This window comes from Benincasa hispida, chromosome 12 (assembly GCF_009727055.1).
Source record: "Benincasa hispida cultivar B227 chromosome 12, ASM972705v1, whole genome shotgun sequence".
Classification (NCBI taxonomy): domain Eukaryota; kingdom Viridiplantae; phylum Streptophyta; class Magnoliopsida; order Cucurbitales; family Cucurbitaceae; genus Benincasa; species Benincasa hispida.
Genome location: NC_052360.1, coordinates 18,501,859 through 18,520,296, shown reverse-complemented (window position 1 = coordinate 18,520,296; position 18,438 = coordinate 18,501,859). Strand labels below are relative to the sequence as shown.

At 36.5% G+C, this 18,438-nt stretch overlaps 3 pseudogenes; 2 read left to right on the top strand and 1 right to left on the bottom strand.

The window, feature by feature from the left end:
• Positions 1 to 1,570: 1,570 nt before the first annotated feature.
• On the bottom strand, positions 1,571 to 3,010 carry LOC120068237 (annotated as a pseudogene).
• Positions 3,011 to 9,214: 6,204 nt separating this feature from the next.
• Positions 9,215 to 14,791, top strand: LOC120067428 (annotated as a pseudogene).
• Positions 14,792 to 14,862: 71 nt separating this feature from the next.
• LOC120067427 lies at positions 14,863 to 15,714 on the top strand (annotated as a pseudogene).
• The last annotated feature ends 2,724 nt before the right edge of the window (positions 15,715 to 18,438 follow it).

Genomic DNA, 18,438 nt, shown 5'->3' with positions numbered 1-18,438 from the left:
GAATGAAATTCAATGGGATCCAAAGAGACCATGTCTTCATCCATAGGGTCCCAAGTACCTGGATCAATCAAAAGTTCGATTCTATCTGAACTACTCATTTTCAAATGGTATCCACATTGTTAACAAATATTCAGTTTTGATTTAAAAATTTTCTTATAATTTAATCCATAACAATTTTCACATTGAACCCACAAATGCCTGTATTTTTTAGTTACATCTAGATCATTAAAACTTTTTGTTCTATTTAAATCACTTCCATTCGTGCTAGTTCTTATACTGGAACTCTCACTTTCACTACTATTTCCACCTTCACCACAAATATAACTATAAGTTTAATTGTCATTGTAATTGTGACTACCACTTAAAATGTAACTATCAATCCAGATTTGAGCCCCAAGATAACTGTGAATGCAACTATTAATGTGATTATTCCAACTATATTTAGTATCATACCTGTAACGATCATAGTGGGAGTCAGCACTCTTAGATATATTATTTTGATAAGTAGAGTTCCAAAAACGATAAAAAGCATTTTCTAGTTCACTTACAAAAGAAGGATCATTGTCAATCTCAAAAATTTGATTTTCATTATCCAAATATATGGAATAACTGCTGCTATTACTATCCCTAACTAAAAAACTGTCATCAGATACGAAATTCCGAATGCCGACTAAATCATCAAGAGTACTGTAACTAGAATTGTAACTATCACTATGACTAGGAATGTTTTTATTCATATCATTTATAATTGATCCTTCACTTTCAATAGGACCAAGACTATTGATTGATTTACTTAGCCTACACCTGTATTCTAACTCCCCATTAGACAACATCGAATTTAACCATCTTTTTTCCATAGAGCTTTCTTGCCCCTATTTACATGAAAATACAATAGATGAATAGTCATTCGATAAAAAAGAAATCATTTGAATATCTCATTTCCTATCAGAATAGGATCTAAATCCAATCACTAGGATTATTAACTACTAACGAGTCGGTCTTAAAAAAAAAGGGTTCCGTTATATGTTATATATAGTGAGTGATACTTAGCGTCCTCGCAAAAGAGAATTTTGTTTTTTCAATTAAATTTTTCATTTTTAAATAGCGGTTTCTAACATGTTATGTCAAATTCACATAAAAAAAATCGTTGTTCTCCCTATGAATATGAAGAACTTTTTCATAAAATCTCGTCTGCTAAAAAATTTGTATTCCAAGCCAGAACAAAAAAGGACAATATATAGGATGGGTAGAAGAAGTTGTGATACTTGGCTCGATCCCGGATCTGAAACGACGCTATGGGATATAATCTATTAAACGACTACACCAATCCTAAGGATCCATAGGCTTAATTGCGGATCCAGCACAACAATTAAAATGTTTAAGTTGTTTCGTCTTAGATTTTTATTTCAATTTTGTATATCTAGCAAAAAGATACACAATAATATCTTAGTACTTGTATTCGGCTCAATCCTTTTAGTAAAAGATTGGGCCGAGTTTAGTTTAATTTGAAAATCAATTACAATTAAAAGAACGAAGAGTAATTACTGGATTACAAAGTATCCATTTCCGTCCTCAAATTCAAATTTGATCTCCTTCCATACTTCACAAGCAGCAGCTAGTTCAGGACTCCATTTACTAGCTTCACGGATAATTTCATTACCCTCACGAGCAAGATCACGTCCCTAATTACGAGCTTGTACACATGCTTCTAGAGCTACTCGGTTAGCTACGGCACCAGGTGCATTACCCCAAGGGTGCCCCAAAGTTCCTCCGCTGAATTGTAGTACAGAATCATCGCCAAAAATCTCGGTTAGAGCAGGCATATGCCAAACGTGAATACCACCGGAAGCCACTGGTAGAACACCTGGTAAAGAGACCCAATCTTGAGTGAAATAAATACCGCGGCTTCAGCCTTTTTCAATAAAATCATCACCTAGTAAATCAACAAAGCCTAAAGTGATTTCTCTTTCCCCTTCAAGTTTACCTACTACGGTACCAGCGTGAATATGGTCTCCATCAGACATACGTAACGCTTTAGCTAGTACACAGAAGTGCATACCATGATTCTTCTGTCTATCAATAACGGCATGCATTGCACGGTGAATGTGAAGAAGTAGACCATTATCTCGGCAATAATGAGCCAAGCTAGTATTTGCAGTGAATCCATCTGTTAAGTAGTCATGCATTATGATAGGAACTCCCAATTCTCGGGAAAATACAGCCCTTTTGATCATTTCTTCTCATGTACCTGCAGTAGCATTCAAGTAATGTCCCTTGATTTCACCTGTTTCAGCCTGTGATTTATAAATAGCTTCCGCACAAAATAGGAAACGGTCTCTCCAACGCATAAATGGTTGGGAATTCACGTTTTCATCATCTTTGGTAAAATCAAGTCCACTGCATCGACATTCATAAACTGCTCTACCATAATTCTTAGCGAATAATCCCAATTTTGGTTTAATAGTACATCCCAATACAGGGTGACCATACTTGTTCAATTTATCTCTTTCAACCTGGATACCATGAAGCGGGCCTTGGAAAGTTTTAATATAAGCAGTACGGATTCGCAAATCCTCCAGACGTAGAGCACGTAAAGCCTTGAATCCAAATACATTACCGACAATGGAAGTAAACATGTTAGTAACAGAACCTTCTTCAAAAAGGTCTAGAGGATAAGCTACATAAGCAATATATTGATTTTCTTCTCCAAGAACAGGCTCGATTCCATAGCATCGTCCTTTGTAATGATCAAGACTAGTAAGCTCATCGGTCCACACAGTTGTCCATGTACCAGTAGAATATTCAACAGCTACAGCGGCCCCTGCTTCCTCAGGTGGAACTCCCGGTTGAGGAGTTACTTGGAATGCTGCCAAGATATCAGTATCTTTGGTTTCATATTCAGGAGTATAATAAGTCAATTTATAATCTTTAACACCAGCTTTGAATCTAACACTTGCTTTAGTCTCTATTTGTGGTGACATAAGTCCCTCCCTACAACTCATGAATTAAGAATTCTCGCAACAACAAGGTCTACTTGTTGGAAATAGGGTTTTTAACCTAGGGGCATTTATGTAATTGTGTAGGACTCCTAGGGCTTCCTATTGTCTATTGATACAGTGAGTCCCTGTGTATTTAGTGTATCAGTTTTAATAAGAAAAGACTTTATATCATGGTTTTTCTCCCTGCACTAGGGTTTCCACGTAATCCTGTTGTTTTCTCTTCCCTCTTCTCTTTTTTAACATGGTATCAGAGTGCGGTGATGAAAACCTAGTTGTTATGGAAGAGAATCAACCTCAATCCTTCTCTGTTGATGGGTCTTCAAGTTTCCACATGAGAGCGGCAATCCGGGCAGCGGTAAAGGAATGTTTTCAGGATGCCCTACCGAAATTAATATCTGTCGTTCAGGTACAATCCTTGGAAAATTGTCCTCAGCCAACCGGGTATCACTATTCCAGAACAAGTCAAAATCTGATCAGAGCTGGAGCCGGCCACGAGGAACCTTCGATTCCTGATCGAAGCTATCACGATTAGGGTAGAGTCGGCGGCAGTCACGGCAGATTCGGCGGTCTCGAACGTGAGGAACAATTTGACCGCGAGGAGGTGTTGATCGTCGATCAGAATTATCAGGGCAGAGGAAGCAGTATTAGGGTCGAGAAGAAGAGTGGGAGGATCAGATTAGGGTTAGTACCGGTCTGGAGAAAACCGGACCGATCGGGGTTAAACCAAGGCAGACTAGCCACCGGTATTTTAATTTCGACTCGAATTGATCTGAAAACTCGAACCGATCCGACCCGAGGCAGAATATTTTGTTTCAGTCCGACCCGCGAGTCCTTCATTTTAACCCATGATCCGACCCACGATCCGACCCACGACCCGAGAGCTCATCTGTCCGACTCAAAATCTGTTCTACCCAGTTTTTTGCACCAGACGATCCACTTTCAGCCCATCCAGCCCGACTCGGTGATCTGGTTTCCTTCAATAGTTGAACCGATGGTTTTTTCACATCCAAAAATAGAGGTCTCGAGCAACCAATACCTGTTCCGATAAATTGTGGTTCAGCTCGTTACCCAGATGATGTAAGACAACGATTGGCTTACTTACAATAGCAGATTTCTAATCTGGATACGATGTTCGGTGCAAATCCTCAACGGGTTTATTCAAAAAATCCGGTAAACTCATTACCTATAGTGCCTAACGTTTCCTACTTATTTGGTTCGATGGGTAATTCTGTAGGATTTATCGTCGGAGAAAAATTAAATGGCCAAAACTATTTTTCTTGGTCTCAATTGATCTGGATGGCCTTAGAAAGGCGCCACAAGTTTGGATATTTGACAGGTGAAATTCCAAAGCCGGCCCAAGGTGATCCACAAGAACGAATTTGAAAAGGAGAAGATTCGTTGCTACGTTCTGTCTTGGTGAAAAATATGGAACCCTAGATAGGAAGACCGTTACTATATGCTGCCACAGCCAAGGATATCTGGGAGGTGGTGCAAGATCTATATTCTAAATGATAGAATGCCTCTCAGCTATATACACTCGATAAACAGGTTCATGAATCCAAACAATGGTCTATGGATGTTACCTCTTATTTTAACAAACTGTTTATGCTGTGGCAGGAAATGGACTTGTGTAGAGAAATTGTCTGGAATTGTCCACAGGATGGGGCCCAATATTTGAAGATTGAGGAAGCAGATCATGTTTATGTGTTTTTGGCTGGATTAAATCCAAAGTTTGATGGGGTTCATAGTCGGATCTTGGGCCAGCGTCCGATTCCTTCACTTCGAGAAGTCTGTTCTGAAATACGGCTGGAAGAAGATCGGTCGTGTGCCATTGATAATACCACCTCAACTACTGATGCAGCTGCTTTTGTTGCCAAGCCGTCCGGTACAGATGGTGATAAGAAACCTCCTCCCGTTTTGTGAACATTGTAAAAAGCTTTGGCTTACGAAGGATCAATGTTGGTACGGAAAGCCCCTAAATAGCAGACGACGACAGTCTCACGAAAAATCTAATACTAGTCGTGCCCTGGAAAGCGATTCAGTAGATGACCAAACTCAGAAGAAATCTCCTGGTGACAGTAAACACAGTTCAAGTACCGTTGGGGTTAGTGCAATTGCATAGTCAGGTAATTTTCCTTCTTTTGGCCTAATTAGTGTGAATGGTAAGAAACCATGGATTTTGGATTCAGGGGCTACTGATCATCTTACGAGTTCCTTAAAGTTATTTATGACATATAATCCGTGTACTGGTAATGAGAGGATTCGAATTGCAGACGGGTCTTTTGCCCCTGTTGCAGGAAAGGGCAATATCTCTCCATTTCATGGTTTAATTTTACGTGATACCTTACATGTGCCTAAAATATCATATAATATGTTATTTGTCAGTAAACTAACAAGAGATTTGAGGTGTAAGGCGATTTTCTCACCTGATTTAGTTTTATTTCAGGACCTGAAATCGGGGATGACGATTGGCACTGCCCGACACGATAGGGGACTCTACTTCCTTTTTGACAAGGCTTCCTTTAGGAATGATCACCAATCGGGGTTTATGTCTTTAAATTTCTTTGTTTCTGAAAATGATGTTATGTTATGGCATTTTTGCTTAGGACATCCGAATTTTCAATATATGAAATACTTATTTCCTCATTTATTTCGTAATGTTAGTACTTCTTCTTTTAATTGTGATGTTTTGTATTCGTGCCAAGCAACATCGTGTTTCTTTTCATTCTAAGCCTTATAAACCCTCGAGTCCTTTTTCTCTTATTCATAGTGATGTATGGGGTCCCTCACCGGTTATTACTTCCACGGGAAGACGGTGGTTTGTCACATTTATAGATGAACACCCGTCTCACCTGGGTTTTCCTGCTCACTGATAAATCTGAAGTGTCCTCTATTTTCCAACAGTTTTACACAACTGTCGAAACTCAATTTAAAACAAAGATTGGGATTTTAAGAAGTGATAATGGGCGAGAGTTCTTTAATGCCTATTTCAGAAAATTTCTCGACTCTAAAGGTATTGTTCACCAGAGTTCGTGTGCTTACACTCCACAACAAAATGGAGTAGCTGAGCATAAAAATCGGCATCTGGTTGAAGTAGCCCGATCTCTTATGTTATCTGCCACCCTTCTGTCATACCTTTGGGGAGATGCAGTTCTTACTGTTGCTCATCTCATTAATCGGATGCCCTCTCGTATTCATAATCTTCATACCCCTTTAGAGTTGCTTAAAGAGTCTTTTCCTACTACGTGGTTGATCCCTGATGTCTCTTCGGGTTTTTGGTTGTGTTGCGTTTGTTCACTCCCATGGTCCAAACTGCATGAAATTTTCTCCTCGTGCTCAGAAGTGTGTCTTTATTGGATATCCACTCCATCAACGTGGATATAAGTGCTATCATCCGTCATCTCGAAAGTACTATGTCTCTATGGATGTCACCTTTCTTGAGGATCAGTCGTTCTTTCCCGTTAGCCATCTTTAGGGGGAGAACATAAATGAAGAAGAGACTAATTGGTCCTCTTATGCTATTCCTTTAGAGTTAGTGCCTATTCAAACCTTGTCTAAACCTAATCCTGATCATGATAGTCTGGTTCTTCCTACCAATCAAGTTCCTTGGAAAACGTACTACAGGAAGAATCTCAGGAAGGAAGCAATGTCACCTGTTAAACCAGAACTATTGGCTCCAGTGCAGGAGTCAGACCTGTCTTCAGGTCCAGGTACGTGTATTCCTAATGATGTTCATTTATGTATGGAGGATGATGAAGGCAGGCATGACAAGGGGGAAGGAAGCAGTGATACTAAGAGAGTAGTAGAAAGGGAAACTGTAGAGGATGGAATGATCGAAGTTACGGAGGATGAAATAGTCCGTGCTAATGATGATGTAGAAGTTACTACTGAAGTTTCTGATACACAGATAGTAAATCATGGTGAGAAGCCTNAGACAGGCAGACTTAATTTTAACAGCGGGCACGGTAACAATGAAAATGGCTCCTTCTTTAGTAAGATTATATGAGCAAATGCCTGAACTAAAATATGTTATTGCTATGGGAGCATGTACAATTACAGGAGGGATGTTCAATACCGATTCTTATAGTACTATTCGGGGAGTCGATAAGTTAATTCCTGTCGATGCATATTTTCCGGGTTGTCCACCTAAACCCGAGGCTGTTATAGATGCTATAACAAAACTTCGTAAGAAAATATCTCGAGAAATCTATGAAGATTGAATTAAGTCTCAAGAGGAGAATCGGTATTTTACGACCAACCACAAATTTCATGTTGGCCCAACTACTCATACTGGAAATTACGATCAAGGATTACTCTATCAACCATCATCTACTTCAGAGATCATCCCTCTTGAAACTTTTTTCAAATACAAAAGTGCAGTCTCTTCCTACGAATTAGTAAATTAGGCAGTATACTTTTGTACAGAATAACAAAGAACGAGTGAATCTTCATAAATTTTTCATTGTAAATGGGAAATACTTATATAAAAATAAGGGGGGGGGGGGAATAAAAATGATGCAGGGTCATTTGTCTTCTTGGCCAGTCAAACATGGACTGGTTCATAGATCTTTGGGTTTCGATTACCAAGGAATAGAGACTTTACAAATAAAGCCCGAGGAATGGCATTCCATTGCAGTCATTTTATATGTATATGGTTACAATTATCTACGTTCCCAATGTGCTTATGATGTAGCACCAGGCGGACTGTTAGCTAATGTGTTACGAGAATCGAGTATGTTATAGATCAATCGGAAGAGGTATGCATAAAAGTATTTTCCGCAAGGATAAATCCTAGAATTTCGTCTGTTTTCTGGGTTTGGAAAAGTGCGGATTTTCCCGAAAGGGAATCTTATGATATGTTGGGAATTTCTTATGATAATCATCTACGTCTAAAGCATATTTTAATGCCTGAAAGTTGGGTAGGATGGCCCTTACGTAAGGATTATATTGGCCCCAATTTTTATGAAATACAAGATGCTCATTAAATAATACGAAACTAATCTTCACTTCGACAACTCAAGATATTCAAATACATTTGTACGTTCTATTCTAGATATAGCATAGTAATTGAAGTCTCATTCATCTTATTATTATTGATTTGAAATATTAAAAAAAAAGACAATTAGAGATTTGGTGAGATTATCAAATTTTTAACATACTTATTTTGGATGAGCCGAGCTAATAGGATAAACTAAATGCATTCTACATTATGAACTATGTATCACGCATATGACTTAGATGTGTTTTAAAAAGTCACATAGGGGGAAATGAAGAAATATAATATGAAAAGAGAATCGGATTCTNGCGTCACTTGATCTTCCTATAGCCCTGAGGAAAGGTACCCGTTCATGTACTAAATATCCTATGCATAGTTACATGACATATAGTAATCTGACATCTGAGTTCAAGGCTTTTACTACTAGCTTGGACACTGAAGTTGTTCCAGATAACATAAGTGTTGCAATGAAAAAACCAAAATGGCGGTCTGCTATTATGGAAGAAATAAGAGCTCTGGAAAAGAATAAAATCTGGGAACCGGTGACTTTGCCTGAAGTGCACAAAACAGTAGGATGTAAATGGGTGTTTACTATAAAGTACAAGTCAGATGGGATGATTGATCGATACATGGCTAGACTTGTTGCAACAGGTTTCACCCAAATATATGGAGTGGATTATTCTGAGACGTTTTCACCTGTGGCTAAACTTAACACGATCCGAGTGCTTCTGTCAGTAGCTGTGAATAAAGATTGGCCCCTACACCAACTTGATGTTAAAAATGCTTTTTTGAACGGGGAACTTGAGGAGGAAGTCTATATGAGTCCCCCTCCTGGGTTCAAGAGTAAATTTAAAAATAAAGTGTGTAGATTGAGGAAATCACTATACGGACTGAAACAGTCTCCAAGGGCCTGGTTTGACAGGTTCACGATGTTTGTGAAAGCACAGGGATATGTTCAAGGACATTTTGATCACACTCTTTTTGTAAGAAGATCGACATCAGGGAAAATTGCTATTCTTATTGTCTATGTTGATGATATTGCGTTATCTGGGGATGATGATGTAGAAGTCACAAGACTAAAGACAAAGATGGCTAAAGAATTTGAAATTAAAGACCTCGGGAACTAAGATATTTTCTGGGAATGGAAGTGGCTTGCTCAAAAGAGGGTATATTAGTTTCTCAACAAAAATATATACTGGACTTGCTAAAGGAAACAGGTATGACTGGGTGTAAACTTGTTGACACGCCGGTAAAATACAATGCAAAAATCGATGATAAGAATGATGGAATTCCTATTAATAAAGAAAGGTATCAGCGGTTAGTTGGGAAGTTGATATACTTGTCTCACACAAGACCAGATATTTCTTATGTGAGTCAGTTCATGCAAGCTCCTTGTGAAGATCATATGATAGCAGTTGAACGTATTCTTCGGTATCTAAAAGGAACTCCTGGTAAAGGTCTAATGTTCAGGAAAACTAATAAACGATCTGTTGAAGCTTACACTGATTCTGACTGGGCAGGGTCTGTTGTTGATAGAATATCTATGTCTAGATATTGTACGTTTTTCTAGGGAAATCTAGTCACTTGGAGAAGTAAAAAACAAGGAGTTGTTGCTAGAAGTAGTGCTGAGGCAAAGTATTGGGCCATGAGTCTAGGAATTTGTGAAGAAATCTGGTTGAAGAAAGTATTATCATATCTCCAGCAAGATAATGAGCTTCCAATGAAATTATTTTGTGATAATAAAGCCGCCATCAGTATTGCAAACATCCCAGTTCAACATGACAGAACTAAACACGTAGAGATAGACAAACACTACATTAAGGAGTGGTTGGACAGTGGAAACATATGCATCCCTTATATTCCTTCGAATCAACAAGTTGTTGATGTTCTTACAAAAGTGTTATTGAGACAAAATTTAAATTATTGTGTAAGCAAGTTGGGGCTTGTTGATATCTATGCACCAACTTGAGGGGGAGTTTTGGAAATAGGGATTTTAACCTAGGGGCATTTATGTAATTGTGTAAGACCCTTAGGGCTTCCTACTGTCTATTTATACAGTGAGTCCCTATGTATTTAGTGTATCAGTTTTAATAAGAAAAGACTTTATATCGTGGTTTTTCTCCCTGCACTAGGGCGGCTTCCACGTAATCCAATTGTTTCTCTTCCCTCTTCTCTTTTTAACACTACTTCGCATGAATTAGGAGTTAATGAAACCTTTTATAGGAATCCTTTTCACAAAATTCTCAACTAATATATCAACTAATAGAAATGGTTCGTTATTAGACCATGGTATTTAATTCACAAATACAACATTATTGTATACTCTTTCATATGTATGGCGCCAAACCCAATCCTTTTTTTTTTTTTTTCAAATTTGTAATCTAATCTTTTTTCCTCAAAAATATTGAAAAAAAAAAAAATCACTCTTGACAGTGATATATGTTTGTATATGTAAATCCTAGATGTGAAAATATGCAGAATTCCTATGAAAAAAAAAAAGAAAGGTATAGTAGAAAAAAGAAAAAACTAATAGATTACACCTAAAATCGATATGCTGAAATAAGAAATAAGGACCAATTGAAATGAAAAAAATGACCTCATAAATAGAGTTTGGGTTCGAATTCCATAGATATATGGATGGTAATGTATTAATGATAGGAAAATGAAAGACTTTCGAAAGATTTTATCCTTCCACTTGATATTTGAAAATGGGTTGGTTGAACTTTGCAATTTGACTCATTCAAATTGGTGTAAGTCAACAATTGGAATTTGATTCCATTGGACGGTACCAACAAATCGAGTGCAAACCCCATTTCATTTTTTATTGAATAATGAACGATCAACTTTGCTTTTCCATTGAACATTTATTTGGATTTCAATAATTTTTTAAACAAAAAAAAAGTCGACCATATTTCATTTTTTATGTGAGAATAAATCCTACGACTTCTAGTTCCTGAAGTTTCCACGCTTTGAAAAAACAAACTTGGGACGTATCACTTAAATCATTGGTCTGGTACTACATGTAGCTTTCCCCTGAGCAAAATGCCTATATTTACAACGCTTTGATAGTTAAAGGTCAAGATACTGCGGTCAAGAAATTAATGTGACTTGTGAAGTACACAATTATTAGGAAATAATCGAGTTAGAGATGTAGCTATGAGTGCTACAAAATGGTCTAATGAGAGGATATGAAGTGATTGACATGAGACTCTTCTAAGTGTTCCAGTCGGCGGAGCGACTCTCGGCTAAATTTTCAACGTGCTTTGGGAGCCTTTGATAATTTGGGTCCTGTAGATACTTGCACAACATCTTCCTATTCATAGATCCGCCCCTGCTTTTATACAGTTAGATACAAAATTATCTATTTTTTGAAACAGGATTTAAAGTAGTGGATTCTTTTAGGCCCTTATCACATGGAGAAAAATAGACTATTCGTAGGGGTAGAGTGGGTAAACAAGTACTCATTATGGAATTGAATCAACAACATTCCAAGCTCATTGGAGGTGCATCCGTATTTGGAGGAGTAGGTGAATTTAACTCGTGAAGGAAATGATTTTGCATGGAAATGAAAGAAATCCGAAGTAATTAATGAAGAAAAATATTGCAGATCAAAAAGTGGCTCTAAGTCTACGGTTAGATGAATGAATCGCCGGGAGCTCGTATGAGAGTTGGTTAACTGCCCTAAACATGGCAGAATATTTCGAGATGTTAATGAAACAAGACGTGCTTCTATTTATCGACAATTATCTTCCATTTCGTTCAGCGGGATTCGAGTATTCCGCGTTACTGGGTAGAATGCCTTTCGGCTGTGGGTTATCATCGACTCTAGTACCGAAATGGGTTCCTTACAAGAAGAATTACTTTTACCAAGGAAGGGGTCCATAATTTCTATTCAAGCTGTTTATGTACTACGGACGTATTGATCTACCTGCTCCTGTCACCATATTTGCACATTTGATGCTACTACCGTACTATCAAGGAAAATTAGCTGCCAAAATCTATCCAGCAGTAGATCTTTAGATTCAACCTCAACTATGCTACAACCTCGAATCTTGGTGAAGAACTTATGAAACTGCACAAAGAGTAACAAACCTTACAACATTACAAAGAACTGCAGAAATTATAGCATCCTTGGGTTGGACGAATTATCAGAAGAGGGATCGCTTAACCGTGCCGAGCACGAAAATTGAGCAATTTCTTATTACAACCTTTTTTTCGTAGCAGAAGTATTTATTGGCTCCCTGGGAAATACGTTGGCCTAGAAAAACATTAGAGGTTTAAATTAATCCTTACAAAGAATTAGATGGTCTTCTCGAACAAGCCTTTTATTGTAAGGTAAATCGATGAGCCTCTACGAAGGCTACGAACTTAGAAATGGAGAGCAAATTAAAGAAATGACCTTAAATCTTAGTGTCCTGACTCTGAATCGAATTAGTTGGGATTCAGAAGTGAAGAAATCATTTTAGTTACGAATAGTGGCCAAATTGGGGTATTACCAGATCACGCACCTATTGCCACAGTTTTAGATATAGGTATTTTTGAAAATCCCTTACTCCTATGCGGATTGTTAACGATGGCCCTGATGGGTGGTTTTGCTAGAATAAGAAATTAATAGGTCACTATTTTAGTAAAATGATGCGGAAAAGGCTAGTGACATTGATATCCACAGAAGCTCAGCAACTCTTGAATAGCAGAACGCATACTCGAGGAAGCTCAGGGCAAGAGACAAACAATCGAGACAAATTTAGCTCTCAGACGAGTCTTGGAACGAGTAGAGGCTATTAATGGCGTACCTAGTATGCGTCTAAATAATTCAAGTTGAAAATGAAATTTTCATTGGAAAAAGAATTACAATTAAAATTGATAAATATAGGATAAATATAAAGTGGATGGAAAGATGAATACTAGAACAAGTTAAATAGAAACTTTAGATACATGCTTCTGTGGTATCTATAAGTTCTACCTACTATTGGATTTAAACCAATGACTCTTGCGTATAAGCGATATCTTAACCACTTGAGTAAGTAGGTCATTTCATCACAAAGAAAACAAATGGGCATCACATCACATACGATAGATTATAAATCGAATATTATTGATAGAATACCATATGGAAACAAATCAACAAATAGATCATAGATATTCATCTTGACAAGAAATTATTTACATGATAAGATATGTGTCACAAGCCACAAGGGCTATAGCCAGTTGGTAGAGACTTGTTTACACGCGTGCCAATGTTTTTCAGAGAAGTTACATCATGTAATAAAAAAAAGTTGATCTTATGAGAAATCGATGTCTTACTCTATTACTTTTAGGGAACAAAACAAAGAGAATAGTAGCCTGCAAAAAGGTTCGGTCCGATCGAGTGCCCCATTTAGGCACTAAAAAAAATCCTCATGATTTGAGATATTGATTATGGTTGAATACCAGTCTATTCAATGCTAGGCAAATGAGTATTCAGACCTCAAAAAAATTATCTTTTCGTCCTATCTTTATGAACAACTTTAAGGTGTATGAAGTTTCATATTTATTCTTTAAGCAGAAGCAGGACGATAGAGATTCCATTTAACTTAAGTTGATCTAGGTCAGAAGCATACCTACGTCAAGATAACCCTTCTTTGAAACAACTTTGGTAGTGCTCCGAGATTCGAATCAAAAGAATGAATCAGAGCACATGGAACCATCTCCCTTTTCTTTCTGTCAAGAAAAAATATGGTAGACTAACTTACTTATATTTATAGAGTTAATGAAAAAGCCAATGCAAAAAAAATGCATGTGTTGGTCTTTTGAAACAGTTCAAATCATTTTGATAATAATAAGTTTGATACTGTTTTACCAGAGAGTCTACGGTTCGATCCGTATAGCCTATATTATTAATAATTCAAAAATAGAATCGTTTTCCCTTCCTCATTATTGTTTGTATTGTTTGTAACGGGACACTTGATTTGGTTCATCATTAATATCTTATCTTTGTAGATGAATTACATATGAAATTTTTCCTATTTTCCCATACAAAATCAAGAAATTAGGAATACTTCTTCTCTTTGGGATACCTACCCATTCTAGTAAATTTTGGAGTCAAAATCATGACATGAAACCGGTTAAAAACTCCACCATAACCTAATGCAAATCGAATGCACTAGTAAATCACATGGATCTAGGAACGACTTACTGTATTTGATTTGTGAACAAGCTAGAGTTGAGAAACGAAGATCTTTGGTAACTTTCATTAAAACATTCTCAAATAGGCTTTTTTCTTGGATATCCTTATCTAGTAAAGTAAAAAACTAAAGTAGTCGTCTTCTCTTTCCTTATTCAATAACTAAAAATCCTAAATAGAAGTTCCTACCTATATGTATCCTCTCTATATAAATATGAATATTTAATATAATATATATTTATTATGGATTATAATAGATATTAATATAAATAGGATTTCTAGTGGAGAATCTTCAACGAGACAGTTACCGAAGCAAACAAACGAAAGGAGGTGATTCGATAAAAAAAAAATGAATTACTGATTGTTTTAAGTAATCCTCATCAAAAAACAATAATTCAATTCAATTCGAATCGAACTAATCCGGTTATATTTCCACATTGATATAGGGGTACGTTTATGTTTTTGCTTTACGAATATGATATTTTCTGGGTATTTCTAATAATATCAAGTGTTATTTCCTATTTTGGCATTTCTAATTTCTGGAGTTTAGCCCCTCTTAGCAAAGAGCCAGAGAAACTTTCGAGTTATGAATCGGGAATAGAACCAAAGGGTGATGCTTGGGTACAATTCTAGAATCCTGTATTATATGTTGTCTCTAGTTTTTGTTTTGTTTTTGATGTTGAAAATGGTTTTTTTTATCCCTGGGCAATGAGTTTTGATGTATTAGGGGTATCCGTTTTATAGAAGCTATAATTTTCGTGCTTATCCTAATTGTCGAGTTAGTTTATGCCATGGTGAAAAGGAGCATTGGATGGTCTTAGTTTTGAATATTCAGACAATTTAAAAAAAAAAACATTGAGACAGTTATGAATTCCATCGAGTTTCCCTTACTTATCGAACAACACCCAAACTTCAGTTATTTCAACTACATTCAAAATGATTTTCAAATTGGTAAGACTCTCTCCAGTTTATGGTCGCTTCTCTCATGGTACCAATTGTTGCTTCATTGAATTTGCTTCATTATAGGTTCAAGATTCGACTTTCATCGTTATGGACTGGTTCAGATCTAGTCCCAGACAGGCAGACTTAATTTTAAACACGCGGGCCACACGGTAACAATAAAAATGGCTCCTTTCTTAGTAAGATTATCATGAGCAAATGCCTTGAACTAAATATGTTATTTGCTATGGGAGCATGACAATTACAGGAGGGATGTCTACATACCGATTCTTATAGTACGATTCGGGGAGTCGATAAGTTAATTCCTGTCGTGCATATTTCCGGGTGTTCCACCTAAACCGAGGCTGTTATAGATGCTATAACAAAACTTCGTTAAGAAAATATCTCGAGAAATCTTGAAGATTGAATTAAGTCTCAAGAGGAGATGATCGGTATTTTACGACCAACCACAAATTTCATGTTGGCCCAATTACTCATACTGGAATTACGATCAAGGATTACTCTTCAACCATCATCTACTTTCAGAGATCATCCTCCTCCTGAAACTTTTTCATTACAAAAAGTACAGCGCTCTTTCCTATGAATTAGTAAATTAGGCAACATACTTTTGTGCAGAATAACAAAAGGAACGAGGTGATCTTCATCAATTTTTCATTGTAAAATGGGAAATACTTATATTAAAAATAGGGGGGAATAAAAAGATGCAGGTCATTTGTCTTCTGGCGAGTCCAACAGTGACTGGTTCATAGATCTTTGGGTTTCGATTACAAGGAATAGAGACTTTACAAATAAAGCCCAGGGAATGGCCATTCCACTTGAGCATTTATATGTATATGGTATACAATTATCTTACGTTCCCCAATGTGCTTATTGATTTAGCACCAGGCGGACTGTTAGCTAGGATGTATTACTAGAGGAATCGAGGTCATGGTAAGAATTCAACCGCGAAGAGCGGTATGCATAAGAGTATTTCCGCAAGGATAAATCTAGAATTCGTTGTTTTCTGGGTTGTGGAAAAGTGCGGATATTCCCGAAAGGAGAATTCTTATGATATGTTGGGAATTTTTCTTATGACTAATCATCACGTCTAAAGCATATTTTAATGCCTGAAAGTGTAGCGTAGGATGGCCCTTACCGTAGGATTATACTGCACCCAATTTTTATGAAATACAAGATGCTCATTAAAATAATACGAAACTAATCTTTCACTTTCGGACAACCTCAAAGATATTTCAAATACATTGCTACTTCTATTCGTAGAGTATAGCATAGTAATTGAAGTCTCATTCATCTTATCTATTATTATTGACAATATAAAAAAAAAAAGACAATTAGAGATTTGGTGAGATTTATCAAAATTTTAAACATACTTATTTTTGGATGGCCGAGCTATAGGATGAAACTAAATGCATTCTCATTATGAACTATGTATCACGCATATGACTTAGATGTGTATTTTAAAAAAGTCACATAGGGGGAAATGAAGAAATATAATATTGAAAAGAGAATCGGATTCTAATTGTACTAGTATCTCTGAGATGAATCTTGGCCATTCCCGAACCTTTCAACTCCCCGAGACTAGACTTTTGGGATCTTATAAGGAACTAATTGAACCTTTCAAATATGTATAAAGTATTAATGATCGCGAGGAGACAGAGTATGAACACATAAAAAAAGAAGAGGAAACAAAAAATAAAATTCTTTTCTTACATATCTATATATATTCCTTTACATATTTATATAATATCTCTATATCTTTACTTGTGTCTATTTTACTCATCAATTATAAATAGAAGTAAACGAATACTATATAGTTTTAGTAAAGGTAGATTTCCAAATTGATCCTGATGTGCCAAAGAAATCCAGATCTTGAACGTGGTTTGACACGGAGAGATTTTCAGTCCTTGCCTCATACCAACCTGAGAGCTTCATCCCGCCATTTCCATCATCACTTATTCCTTATATTTAATAGATGACCTTGTGGTCTATGTCAATTGTAAACAGAAAAAAAGGTATTCCAAAGTCTTTCTTTTTGAAGATCCACGAAAATTCAGCGGCTTGGATAAGACTTTGGAAGTTTCAGTACATAGACAGTATGTTAATCATTCAAACTTCACAAGGGATTCTTGGCAAGGATGTTCGTTTGTTACTGTATCATATAGAATACATACCACAAGCCTTGTTGATAAGAAATTCAAATTTCCCGCTCAAATTACGCTTGTGAAAGAGAGTCGAAATGAAATGAAACATTAACGAGATTGAATTGCTAATGAAAGGATAAATAATTAAAATTAAAGAGGCCAACGGCCTTTTTAGGGTTTTGGGGATAGAGGGACTTGAACCCTCACGATTTTTAAAGTCGACGGATTTTCCTCTTCTATTAAATTTCATTTTTGTGTCGGTATTGACATGTATGAATGGGACTCTATCTTTATTCTATTCGCATCTGATTAAATCAGTCTTCAAAAGATCTATCAGACTATGTTATGATGGAGTAAATGATTTGATTAATGAAATATTTTGATTTCCTTTTCAACTCTGAGATATTGGAATTCGATTCATAAACAATTCTTCATTTTGATAATCATTTTGTATATTTATATATAAATATCAAAAAGAAGACGAGATTCGACTGTTGTTCATTAATCAAACTATAGTTATTTCAGTACGTAATACGGTTATCTTCATTTTTTTTCTGGAGTTTCGATGGAAGGATTCATTCCCTACTATCGAACGTAGTCAACTCATTTGTTAGAACAGCTCCATTGAGTCTCTGCACCTACCCTTTTTTGTTTTTGAAAAAGGATTTGGCTCAGGATTGCCCATTTTTCATTCCAGGGGTTTTCTTCTGAATTTGAAAGTTATCACTAGTAGGTTTCCATACCAAGGCTCATCTAATTAAGTCCGTAGCGTCTACAATTCGGCCATATCCCCCTCTTTTAAGATATGTATGCATTATGATTGTCCTTCCCCTTTTCCTTTCATTTGTATTATACTGGAACCATTACAGTCATGTAGAATACGATTCCTCTATTGAAAAGTGTTTGCCTCCTATTGGATTTCGGTCGGCTATGTGTTTCACTCTCTCACTTCTAACCCGATCTCTATCAGGACCTATTTGGTCGTCAAATATATTCTATCATTTCGTATATATAACAATGTTCAATATAATTCAATTATAGATAGATATATAGACCAATTATATTTTCCCTTTCTTTCCCATTTTTGTTAGTAAAGATTTGCAATACTTAAACCGGCTCAATTCTTTTTTCTCTAGCTTCCACTTTCAGAATGATAAACAGGAGAAAGTACTTCATATA